The sequence below is a fragment of the Bubalus kerabau genome, chromosome 5, assembly GCF_029407905.1.
Source record: "Bubalus kerabau isolate K-KA32 ecotype Philippines breed swamp buffalo chromosome 5, PCC_UOA_SB_1v2, whole genome shotgun sequence".
NCBI lineage: Eukaryota > Metazoa > Chordata > Mammalia > Artiodactyla > Bovidae > Bubalus > Bubalus kerabau.
The window spans coordinates 77,802,679-77,815,223 of NC_073628.1; the positions used below are offsets into that span (position 1 = coordinate 77,802,679).

Here is a 12,545-nt window from a genome sequence, read left to right on the forward strand (position 1 = left end):
GTTTTTTTTTCTTTTAAAGAAATAACTGAGAGGCTGGAGGCAGGTGGAGAAAGTAGATAAAATTTCCATACTTGACTTCAAAAAATGTAAATAATCATGATATTTTTATTACAGATCAAATAAGTGTTACTTTTTACCAGCCCTCCTGCTGCTGACTAACTGATCTAACCAATCCCTCTCCCACACACAGCAGCATCCCTCAATTCAGAATGAAGCCCACAATTCATGACAATTTTGGGGTGGTTATGGCCACTGCTGCTTCACTGGCTATTTTAGCTGAAGCCATCACTAGCCTATACCCGCCTCAGGCACAGGCTGAAGCCTGGGTGGCCTGATGCTATCTTACGTAACTGGAGCATTGCTTCTGCAAGTGAGGAGTTGCCTTTAAATTATTCCAGTGAGCCTCTCTCCAATTCACCGGCCTTTCCCAACAATAAGGAAAGCAGGAGAAACTGCCAAGATGGTCTTCATGCAGCAGGATTAAAGGGGAGGTGAAAAAATAAGGAAGAGTCATCTGTTGGAAGATGCCAAGCAGGCCCAGGGATGTTATACAGTCTAACACTGATCACCTCTTCTCCAGGTGGGAATGTTGGCAGAGCCAAGGGGAGGGTGCAGTGGTTCTCAGTCAGCGTTCCTGGCACGCTTGGGGGCATCTGGTAATGTGTGTGTTAATGTGAGTGTTAAATGTATATGGACTTCCCTGGTGGCTCAGATGGTAAAGCATCTGCCTACAATGCAGGAGACCCAGGTTCGATCCCTGGGTTGGGAAGATCCTCTGGAGAAGGAAATAGCAACCCACTCCAGTACTCTTGCCTGGATAATCCCATGGACGGAGGAGCGTTGTAGGCTACAGTCCATGGGGTCGCAAAGAGTTGGACACGACTGAGCGACTTCACTTCTCTTCACTTCACTTAAATGTGTATACTGTTCACAAGACTGTTTTTTACTAGATTATTTGCACCTTGGGGGCAAGGATCTTACCTCTATCATTTCAAAGGTGTATCAAGGCACTTCCCAGGCTCTTGATAAATATATGTTTAATGAAATATGCTCTTTTTGAAATTCTCCTTTTGGCTCTGTTCATATGCTAAAAAAAATAACAAAATAAGTCTATTTCTTTATTATTTAACTCACAGTTCTTCAGATAATTCTGTTGACTGGGAAAAAATGCACAACCTAAAAGTTAAGAATTATGTCTTATTTGTGGACAAAACTGAGGACTTTAGCCTGAAAGACAGCCTCTTAGATAGCTCTGAGGGACTGCTCTGAAGAGATAAGGGAGGAGCCAGGATATACAGAAGTTTTTGCAATAAAAACTAGGTGACTGGAACATCAAAAGATTACGGTTACTTACAGCCAGCCAGACATCTCAAGTTAACGAATCTAGCATGCTTTTCTGTGTCAGGGAAGATGGAAGAGACTGTGTATGTGTGCTCAGTCATATCTTGACCCTTTGTGACTCCATGGACTGTATACACTCAGGCTCCTCTGTTGATGGAATTCTTCAGGCCATAACACTGGAGTCCGGTGCCATTTCCTCCTCCAGGGGATCTTTCCAACCCAGGGATCGAACCCACGTCTCCTGCATTGGCAGGTGGATTCTTTACCACCAGGGCCACCTGTGAAGCCCCGTGTCTGGGCTCACTAAAATCATTCCTTTGATATGCACCTTAACTGTCTTAGACAGGATCCTGCCTTACTCCACCCTGAATCCCTTCAGGGTGCACCTTTAGGGGAGGCTGCAGTGGGTGATGGTTTGTTGGCTGTAACATCCTTGGTTTATTGATATGGTAGGTGACGACTTTATCCGTAATTTGAATAAGTATTTTTCTCTAGGTTGAATAGACCTTATCAGGTGCCAAGTAGTTTCAAAAGGATTAATTAGTTGGAGGATAAACTGAAATATTTTTTTAAGACAATAGAGAAAAAGCACTCCCAGTGTTATTGGCCACCATGTTAAGTGCCTCTGAGAACTTCCCATCTCCTGCTACAGATGTTGTATCATCATTCTTCCTACAGCAGGATAAATTTTAAAATTAGATGTTCTTGAGTTTACATGATCAATATGCATTGGAAGCAACAATGCTCATTTCAGCAGGTCTGTAGCAATCCTGGTATTGTTAGGGTGTTTCATTGGACAGGGTCCAAAGCCCTCAATTATGTACCTGGAGTAAGTTCATTTACACTCTTTCATGGCAGGCAGACAATAGACTCGACTTCTTATCACATATCCCAGCATATGGGATGACACAAAGTGGAAAGAGCATGGCAAGTTGAGTATGGAGAGCTCAATATGGCAGGAGTATTAGCTCAGCTGGTAAAGAAACCACCTGCAATGCAGGAGACCCCAGTTCAGTTCCCAGGTTGGGAAGATCCCCTGGAGAAAGGATAAGCTGCCTACTCCAGTATTCCTGGGTTTCCCTGGTGGTTCTAATGGTAAAGAATCCACCTGCAATGCAGGAGACCTGCATTCGATTCCTGGGTTGGAAAGTTCCCTTGAGGAGGGCATGACAACCCACTTCACTATTCTTGCCTGGAGACTTCCATGAACAGAGGAGCCTGGTGGGCTATAGCCCATGGGATTGAAAAGAGTCAGATATGACTGAAGTGACTTAGCACAGCAGATTGTGTCTATATGAGACCGAGAAAGAGCTAATGCTCTAAGCTGGACGGATGGACATCTGTTGTCTGCCTCCCTGGTATCCAGTCCTTTTGCTGCTATCAGTGGCCCCTATTTTTATTTTGAGATCCACTCCTGCTCCCTTTCATTCCTGTGGCCTAGAGTAGGCCCTTGCTCTTGGGATTGAAGTCTCAGCCAATGGCTGTAACATATTTTCTTGGCATAAGACCTAGCCTAATCTAGTCAATATGATTCTGTGGATTTTTCTAGAGAATTCTGAGTCAAAGATTCCCCACTCTTTTCTACCAGATTTGGGCCTCGAAGGAACTTATTCCCAGAGCATGTAGCAGCCACTTGAGGGTTCATACAGGGAGAGCCTTCCTGAGAATGAAATCAAAGTAGAGTTAGTTGAGTCATGGCACAGAGAAAAAAAATGGGTCCTGGAGATATCACTTGAGCCCTTGCACCATGGTGCACCTGAAATTCTGAAATTTCTAGTTGCACAATACAATACATTTCTTTCTTGGATTAGGCCAATTTGAGTTGAATATTCTATTACTTGGAACTGCAAAAATCCCAGTGTATACATTCGGTCAGCCAAATTCTTTTGTCAAGTCCAAAGGGCAAGCACAGGGTGAAGACTTTGAAGAATAAGACAAGGAAATTGTAAAAGGACACTGGAAGGGTCTATGACTTGTGGCTGTGAAGTAAGAGGATCTCTAATGATGGCCTTGAATGGGGACATGCAAACGACTGGGTTGGCTGTGAAAATCCTACTTGTCTCACAATTCTTATTTTTAGTTCAAATTCTGGATAAATCCCAAATACTCTTATTTAAAACATAGCTTTAGAAGTCTAAATATGGGATATAAACCTTCCCAAGGCCTACTGACCTTCGGAGAAATATTTGAACCATAAAATCCAAAAATAAACTAAGTCCACTTTTTAAAAGATTCAACCATCTGAAAATCAAAAAGGACCATAGTTTCCTCTAATTTAATTTACTGCAAGTCTTAGTTACCAAGAGCAACAGATAATTATTTTGAATACAGCTCTCTGACACTCCTCTCTTTCTCTGTACTCTTCTTGGCAAATGGGTAGAAAATCTGTAGTAACACCCCGCAGTGAGAATAGAATATAAGATTATTTCAGACAGTCATAGACACAAGATAAAACTACCCTTCAACTCCTAACCAGTGTTCAGCATCTATGGCTTCAGTTCCACTGATTCTTTTCCATTCATGCTGAGCATGATTTCAGACATACAGTGAGAGTGATAGCTTGCTGTGAACGGCAGTTTGAAGTGAGATCTTAGTGCCCTGACTTGTGATCAAACACCGGTCACAGCAGCAAAAGCGACAAGTCCTAACCACCAGACCACGAGCGCCAGTGACTAGGGTCTGGGCCCCAGACCCTGTCTACCTTGAAAAAAATATTCTGACAGGGAGATGGAAGGCAGAGAGAAAAGCAAGGGGTTTATTAGAAAAGCAGAGTACATGTGGATAGACACATGCTTGAGCTCAGAGAGAGAGTAAGGGGTAAAGTCTTCCAGGTCTTTGTTTTCCTCTGGCCGATCATCTTGCTTTGATCCCATGGCTGATCTGCCTCAGAGTTCTCCCTTATGTGTGTGTGCATCCTTTAGCCAAGGTGAATTTCAGCTCAAGGGCCACTGGTGAAGTTAGCACAACTTATTATGGCCTGGTATCCCCTCCCTTTGACCCCCGAGGAGCCTTTCTGCGCATGTGCAGTTGAAATCTTCCCAGCCCCAAGTATAGGGAAGTTGTGATCTCCTGATCCTTTACGCCAGCAGGGCTTAGCCTGTCTCTGCGCCTGCCATTACTATTGTCTTAAAGTGGCCACAGGAGACAAAGTCCAGCTACTCACCCTGTTGCTGTTGTTATTTCTATCTTGAAGTATAAACAGGAAGCTGGATATCAGTGTCTAACCTGAGGCCCATCTATCCTCTGCCTCTAGAAATATGAATAGAAGTCTAGCTGCAAATGTCTAGCCTGGAACCCATCTATGTCCTGCCTCAAATCAGAGCACAGGATTCGCTCACGGCTAGAGGTTCAATGTAACTTACACACAAAATATGATGCTGATGCTCAAGTGAATACTCCATGGAGGAAAATGAATATACAATGGATTTCCAAGAACCACTCCTGGGAGGGAGATGATGATTTGGGGCTGATTGGGAAATTTCAAAGTCACATTTTCAAACTGCTACAGAGTCTTGCCTTTCCCTTTCTCAAGAGTGGTGGTTTATTTTCACAAATCCTTTTCATTCATTTCTAGGAAACAGGTTGGTATTATTTTCTAGCCAGAGAATGCATCTATGACCCATCTTCAATGCAGCTCTTTGTACCTAAGGTGGAGGTGAATTAATATGAATAGTGTTGTATGAAGGTAATTTTCATTTTCAGCACACTGGAACTTTCTGTTCTCTGAACACATAGTCCAAGTAATTGAGCACTTAATTATCCCTCTAAGGGTTTCATGTGTGTTACTTTTGATGACTAAAAAAAAGAAAAAGAAAAAAAGAAAACCTGCAATTTGCTAGTTACATTTTATTTGGGGACCTTACTGAGGATGATAGCCTGAGAAGGCAGCCTCTCAGGTAGTTCTGAGGAACTGTCCCAAAGAGGTAAAGAAGGAGTCAGAATACATAGGAACTTTTGTTGAAAAAAACAAAAACCCAAAAGCCATGTAGTCTAACAACAAAAGATTACTGTTAATCACACACAAAAACAGACATTTCAAGTTGATGATTTTTTGTGCTTTTCTCTACGTGGGAAGATGCAGGAGTCTGGGCTTATTGAAATGATTCCTTTGATATGCATCTTAACTATCGAGAGCCTGTATCTTCTTTTTTTTCCATCCCAGCTTCCCCTCTGGAGAAGGCAATGGCACCCCACTCCAGTGCTCTTGCCTGGATGGAGGAGCCTGGTAGGATGCAGCCCATGGGGTCGCTAAGAGTTGGACACGACTGAGTGACTTCACTTTCACTTTTCACTTTCACACGTTGGATAAGGAAATGGCAACCCACTCCAGTATTCTTGCCTGGAGAATCCCAGGGACAGGGGAGCCTGGTGGGCTGCCGTCTATGGGGTCGCACAGAGTCGAACACGACTGAAGTGACTTAGCAGCAGCAGCTTCCCCTCAGGATACGCTGTCAAGAGTGGCTGTGGTGGCCAATGGCTTACTGGTGGGTAACATTCCTTGTTAACAGGAATATTAAGCAGCATTCTTTGTTGGTAAGCAATGGCAGGCAACAGTTTTTTGTCCACCCTTAATCTCTTCAACTGGGTCATGAGATAGAAAGGAAAGGCCTTCCTCTGGGATGGAGAATTACTTTCCCAATGTCTTTAGCCCTCTTGAGTGGATGGCCACCATGTACGTGGTCTCTGCCAGCCTGCCTGAAAATGTGAACTCACATAGGCTGGATTGTCCTTTCTCCTCACCCTTTCACTTGAGTTCCCCTGGCTTTTAAGCATCACATGTTGGACTCCTCAGCTGCCTCTGCAGCTGAAGTAGGTATATCCAGCCTTCATCCCTCTTCATTCTAGTTTCTTGTTTTCAGTTGCTTCCTCCTCATTGATCCATGCTGCTGAAGCTTAAGCATACCTGCTCACCAGAACTCACTAAATTATGACAGGTCAGAATAAGAACATGCAATAGTCTATCTGTTGTATACTGTTACCTAACAAATCAGCCCCAAACTTAGTAGTTTAAATTAACATTTATTCTGCTTCCATGCATGCACATAGTCACTCAGTCATATCTGACTCTTTGTGACCCCAAGGACTGCAGCTTGTCAGGCTCCTCTGTCCATGGGATTTGCCAGGCAGGAATACTGGAGTGGGGTGCCATTTCCTTCTCTAAGGGATCTTCCCAACCCAGGGATCAAACCCACGTCTCCTGCTTTACTGGTGGATTCTTTACCTGCTGAGCCATTGGGGAAACCTTTATTCTGCTTATAAATCTGCAATTTCAGCAAAGCATGGCAGGACCAGCTCATTTCTGCTCTACCTGGCACCAACCTGGAGTGGCTGGAAGTCTGGGGGTTCACATGTCTGCTGGTTGATGCTGAGCAGACTCAAACAGTGGCAGCTCCTTGCTTTGTTTCTATGTGACCTCACCATGTGTTTTCTTCATGTGGTGGCTTCCAGGTAGCCAAACTTCTCAGTTGTCAGTTCAGGGCTCCCATGATGTGTTTCGCAAGAGAGAGAGGCCTGTGGATGTTGTATTGTTTTTTCTAACCTAATCTCAGAAGTCATGCAGAGTCAATTTCACTGCATCATATTCATTAAAAGTGAGTCAGTAAGGCCAACCCATTTTCAAGGGGGAAGGCAATTAAACTCTGCCACATTCATATCTAAGAATTTCCAGACATGCTTTCAAACCAGGTGACTCTTCTCTGCTCCATGTGGTGTAAGCATCCCCAAGACCTTTCTTTCCACATGGTTCTCACCTTCAAGGAGGTTACTGTGGGCTTGTTCACATGGTATCTATTTGGGGAGAAGATGATTTGAAGCTGAGGTCTCTAGAGGCCTGGGCTCAAACTGGCAGAATATAATTTTTCCCACTTTCTATAGGTCAAGCTGGTCTCAAGTCCAGTCCAGATGTAGAGAATGGGAAAATCCTCTATCTTCTTATGTGAGAATTTGAAAGCCCTTGTGGCTATTTTGAATCTATCCCATGTGCCCATCCAAACTTCTTTCCTTGAACACTAAGAGTTAAGGAGCTAAGTCCTAAGATGCAAGGAGGGTTAGTTATCCTCTCTTGTCCATTCCTTGTTTGTAAAGTGCATAGAAAGAGAGTTTGTTGAAAAGAGTTTCTGGGCATGTTTCCTTTCTGTCTTGTAGGGAATGCCTCTTCCTTTCTTCCCTGGAGAAAGCTTACCCATGAACACTGCCAGACCTTTAAGCAGACTCACCAATCAACTAACTCTCCACCTGAGAGATGTTAAGGCAAGTAGGGGTTTGCAATCTTCAGGGGATGGTCAAGTAGAAGTCCTCAGTATTATCCTTTTCATCCTCCCCAAACAAAACATGCTGAATTGTGAACGAAGCATTGAACCAGTGCCTCAATATTTTACAGGGTGTAGGATCAGAAGGTGTGAGTTTCCTTGGCTAACTGCATCCGCTATAAAGGTATAGGGTTGGATGAGACAGGGTGAGCTGAGAACAGTGCTGAGCCTCACTGAGTGGTCTTTCATCTCCTCTCCAATTATCCCTATGTTCTTCCCACATGAGGAATATTCTCTTTAAGGCCCCTTTCTTCTTGTGGGGATGCTGTACTTTCCCACAGATTCAGGGAGGCCCAGCCCCAATCCTTCTTGTCTTACACCCACTCAGCCACCTGGGGCTCCAGTCAGAGTCAGTGAAATCTTCCCTGTGGGCTTCTGCTGGCTCTGAAGGGAGGAGGTGGGGGTTGCTGAACTCAACCTTCATCTCAGCTCAACTCGGATAGAGAAGTAGGTGGGGGCTCCAGTCTGGCTCTGGGCTTCCCAGGTGGTGCTGGTGGTAAAGAACCCGCCTCCCAGTGCAGGAGACATACGAGACTCAGGTTCAATCCCTGGGTCAGGAAGATTCCCTGGAGGAGGCCTTGGCAACCGACTCCAGTATTCTTGCCTGGAGAATCCCATGGACAGAGGAGCCTGGTGGGCTACAGTTCATGGGGTCGCAAAGAGTGGGTTGCAGATGGAGTTTGGGGGTGCGTGGCAAGAAGCCTGGGAGGTTTCAGTTTATTTCCTGAAAGAATATCCCCGAAGGGGATCAGGGATCAGGTTGGATGTCCTTCCCTACTAAGTATATTTTAATTAGATCTAAGAATCCCAGGAGGATAATATGGCATAGGACAGGGATCATCAAAAGAATGTAGGTATAAAAAAAGTTACAAATGAACTTATTTACAAAACAGAAACTCAGACATAGAAGACAAATTCACAGATATAGAAAAACTTATGATTACCAAAGGATAAGTACAGGGGAGGGTGATTTTAAAATTCTAAAAGAAGACTACATAAGCATAGTTTTCAAATATAGACAAGTTTATAACAGGTAGTGGGGTATGTAACTAGCACCACACCACTTGTTAGATATACCACAGTGTAGACATAATAGAAGAGGTTTGTTTCGAAACAATTTCCCTAGAAAAAGGTTTGTACTTTAAAGTTCTTTCCAATTATGAGAAAACATTGTAGACCAAGTGTCTTCCCAAGAGCTGTTGAAATCTTACTGTTGGATGTAAGAGCTTTCTATTCTTCCTCCCTCCCTTTATTCCTTCTCTTTCTTCCATTGAATAACTTTTGGAGTATATCTGTGTGCCTGATAACTTCACTAGATTCTGGAGATGTTGCAGTGAACTAGGAACAAAATTCTTGTCCTCAGGTGCCCACAATCTAGAAATCTTGAGGATCGTAATAGATCTTGACCGCGTGTGTAAAAACCATAAGGGAGCTACAGTGTAGACTGTATTGAATGAGCTACTGTCCTGATAATCTGCCCCAGGACTTCACTAACCATGTCCCACCTCCCCAGTCTACCCCTGGATTTTTCTGCCCGATTTTCTGATTAGCCCCAACTTTGCCATTTCAAAGTAGGAGGCAGCACTCAGAAAAATCATAAAGCATCTTCCTATTTTCTTTTGGGCTTCCCTGGTGGCTTCGATGGTAAAGAATCTGCCTGCAATATGGGAGACCTGGATTTGATCCCTGGGTTGAGAAGATCCCCTGGAGAAGGGAATGGCAACCCACTCCAGTATTTCAGCCTGGAGAATTCCATGGACTGTACAGTCCATGGAGTCACAAAGAGTCAGACATGAATTTCACTTTCACTATTTTCATTCAGATCAACACGTTTGCTAGGCTTTTAGCAGCAAAGTAACCATGGGCCACTGATTGCTTTTGTAAATTGAATTTCATCAGCTTCATGATTAATAGAAATATCTCCAAGATGTGGTAGCATGATTGTAAGTCCTATTTTTATTTAAAAAAATATATTTCTTTTAGTTTTATTGAGATATAATAGATATCTGTGTAGGTTTAAAGTATACAGCATAATGATCTGGTTTACACACATCATGAAGTGATTATTACAATGTTTAACATCTCATATAGATCAAATTATTAAAATTTTTTTTCTTGTGATGAGAGTTCTCAGGATTTACTCTCTTGACCACTTTCATATATAAGATATGGCAGTATTAATTATGTTTATCATGTTGTATTGATATGTTACATCCCTAGTATTTATCTTTTGATCACCTTCATCCAATTTCCCTACCTCCTGCAGATAACCACGAATCTGATCTCTTTTTCTTTGAGTTTGTTTTGAAGTATAATTGACCTACTACACTATGCTAGTTCCTGTTACACAAGATAGTGATTCAATATTTCTGTACATTTCAACGGATCACCACAAGAAGTTTAGTAACAATATGTCACCATACAAAGATGTCACATAGTTATTGAGTAAGTACTAGTTCTAGGTGGCGATGGTCATTATCTTTTTTGTGTGTGTGTATTTATCAAGCATCTCAGAGGTATTTGAGAGAGAATGCCTTGGAGCTGTCATATAGGTGCCTTTGTAAAGAGGTTGATATATTTTATTTCTAGATATTTGACCTTTATTCTTTACTTACAGCCTTAAAACAACTTGAAATCAAGAGCACTTTCCAAATGTCACTTTAACCCCACCCCCATTTCAAGGAATTTTTATTACAACTCTTTAAGTATCTTTTCCATAATTAGAAAGGCCAAATTATACTCAGCAGATTTTTATACACATTCTATTCTATTCCAATCATTTGGAAATTGATAATCTCAATGTCCATCTAGTCAAGGCTATGGTTTTTCAGTGGTCATGTATGGATGTGAGAGTTGGACTATAAAGAAAGCTGAGCACTGAAGAATTGATGCTTTTGAACTGTGGTGTTGGAGAAGACTCTTGAGAGTCCCTTGGACGGCAAGGAGATCCAACCAGTCTGTCCTAAAGGAGATCAGTCCTGGGTGTTCATTGGAAGGACTCGATGTTGAAGCTGAAAGTCCAATCCTTTGGCCACCTGATGCGAAGAGCTGACTCATTTGAAAAGACCCTGATGCTGGGAAAGATTGAGGGCAGGAGAAGAAGGGGATGACAGAAGATGAGATGGTTGGATGGCATCACTGACTCGATGGACATGGGTTTGGGTGGACTCTGGGAGTTGGTGATGGACAGGGAGGCCTGGCATGCTGTGGTTCATGGGGTCGCAAAGAGAGGACACGACTGAGCGAAGTGTGTTCAAAGATACAGATGGCATCCCAGAAAGCAGTGGTCCAAATCTAGGGGGCTTTGGGTCAGTAGCTCCTCTAGCTTAAATCTGTCTCATAGAGTAAAATCTAAATGGGAACAGAGACACGCAGCACAACATTGCAAAACGTGAGCCAAAACATGCCTCCTGAGTCCTGCCACTCCTTAGATCACAGCGGTTAAGCTCTGGCCGTCAGATGTCCATGGCAATACACTCTTGTCTGGAGGTGTTTGTTCAACAAGCATTTCATCCTGTCATCCTTTATATCTGCACAAGAGGAGGTAAGGAGTGAGGTTTGCAGAGATGAGGGATGGGAAGGGAATGAGTAGCTTAGATGTTGTTTGCCTTTGAGTTCACAGGGAGATGTTGGTGGGAGCTGGGACAGGAGCACAGTCTCCACATCAATGTCAGACTTTTTATACGGGGGATTAAATCCAACATAGGGAGAAGCCGAATTGTTTTGCTGTAAAAATAAGCCCTAACAACACAAAGTTTGCAGTGATATCGACCCTTAAACAACACAGAGCTTAGGGCTACTGATCCTCACAGAATTGAATCTGTGTTAAATTATAGCTGGCCCTCCATTGCCCTGGTTCCCCCCTTTCACGGTTCCATATCTGAGGATTCAATGACCACAGACCATACTGTGATATTCACTATTGAAAAAAAATCCATTAAGCGTTGCCAGGCAGTCAAAACCCCATGCTGTTCACGGGTCAACTCTATTTCCTATCAAAGACCAAAGCAAGAGTAGAAAAGTATACCTTCCTTTCCTGAAGTAAAGGGATCTTCTTAAGGATGCTGAGGGGGTACCTGAGGCCTGTGGGTGATGAGGTAAATCCTCTGAGCAGAGCTGCTCCCCAAGTGTGAGGGGTTCCGGTCAGCTTGTTGTCAGAGGGAACACAGGGGCCGCATCAAGCCAGAGTCTCACCTTGGAAACAGCTGGACATTCACATCCACTGGACATTCCTCTCTGCCAGCTCCCGGCTCTGCTCAACTCTACTCCAGCCCAGAGTTTCAATCACTGTATGTCCTCTTCCTTTCCTGCCTCTGACCATCACTCCAAACCTCATTCCTAGGCAGGACCCTTAGCCAATCTTTGTGTTGCTACCCTTGCTGCTTGCTTATTGCTCTGTATTCTCCAGTTCTTCCATTACCTGGCAACCAGGGCCTTCCACATCCTTCCCGGTCTGGATGCCCTGGACCTCGGGACAACACTCAGATATTCTCCTCCATCACAGCCTTCCCAGCAAAGCTTCTGCATTTGTCTGGCAAAAAATGTTCAGCTTCTTTGAGGTTGAGTGAAGAGTCTCTCTAGCAATGGTCCTTGCTCTGTTTTTGTTGACTCAACTCTGCTGAGGGATGTGGGCAACTGCATCTGTAATAGTGCCTCCCCAGTCCAGGGATGTTCAGCAGGGGAGGATGGAAAAGTTTGGGCATGCCTTCATGAAGGGGTACCAAATTCCCTTACAGTGGGAGAGAAGTTTTAATGGTACAGATGTTCCTTCTCCCTTGCCAGATGCTTCTGATATATCTCCAGGGCAGCAAGCCTTCTTTCCACTACCTGTTTCTCCTTTAGGAATCACAGCTAAAGGAAAGGCATCTTTCAGTGGAGCAGGCCAGCAGCTCATAT

The 12,545-nt window shown here is 43.6% G+C and overlaps 1 non-coding gene across 1 annotated transcript; it reads left to right on the forward strand.

Annotated features, from left to right (window-relative positions):
- Nucleotides 1-697: 697 nt before the first annotated feature.
- Nucleotides 698-769, forward strand: TRNAC-ACA (transfer RNA cysteine (anticodon ACA)). Its single transcript has one exon. It is a non-coding gene; the product is annotated as a tRNA-Cys (tRNA).
- The last annotated feature ends 11,776 nt before the right edge of the window (nt 770-12,545 follow it).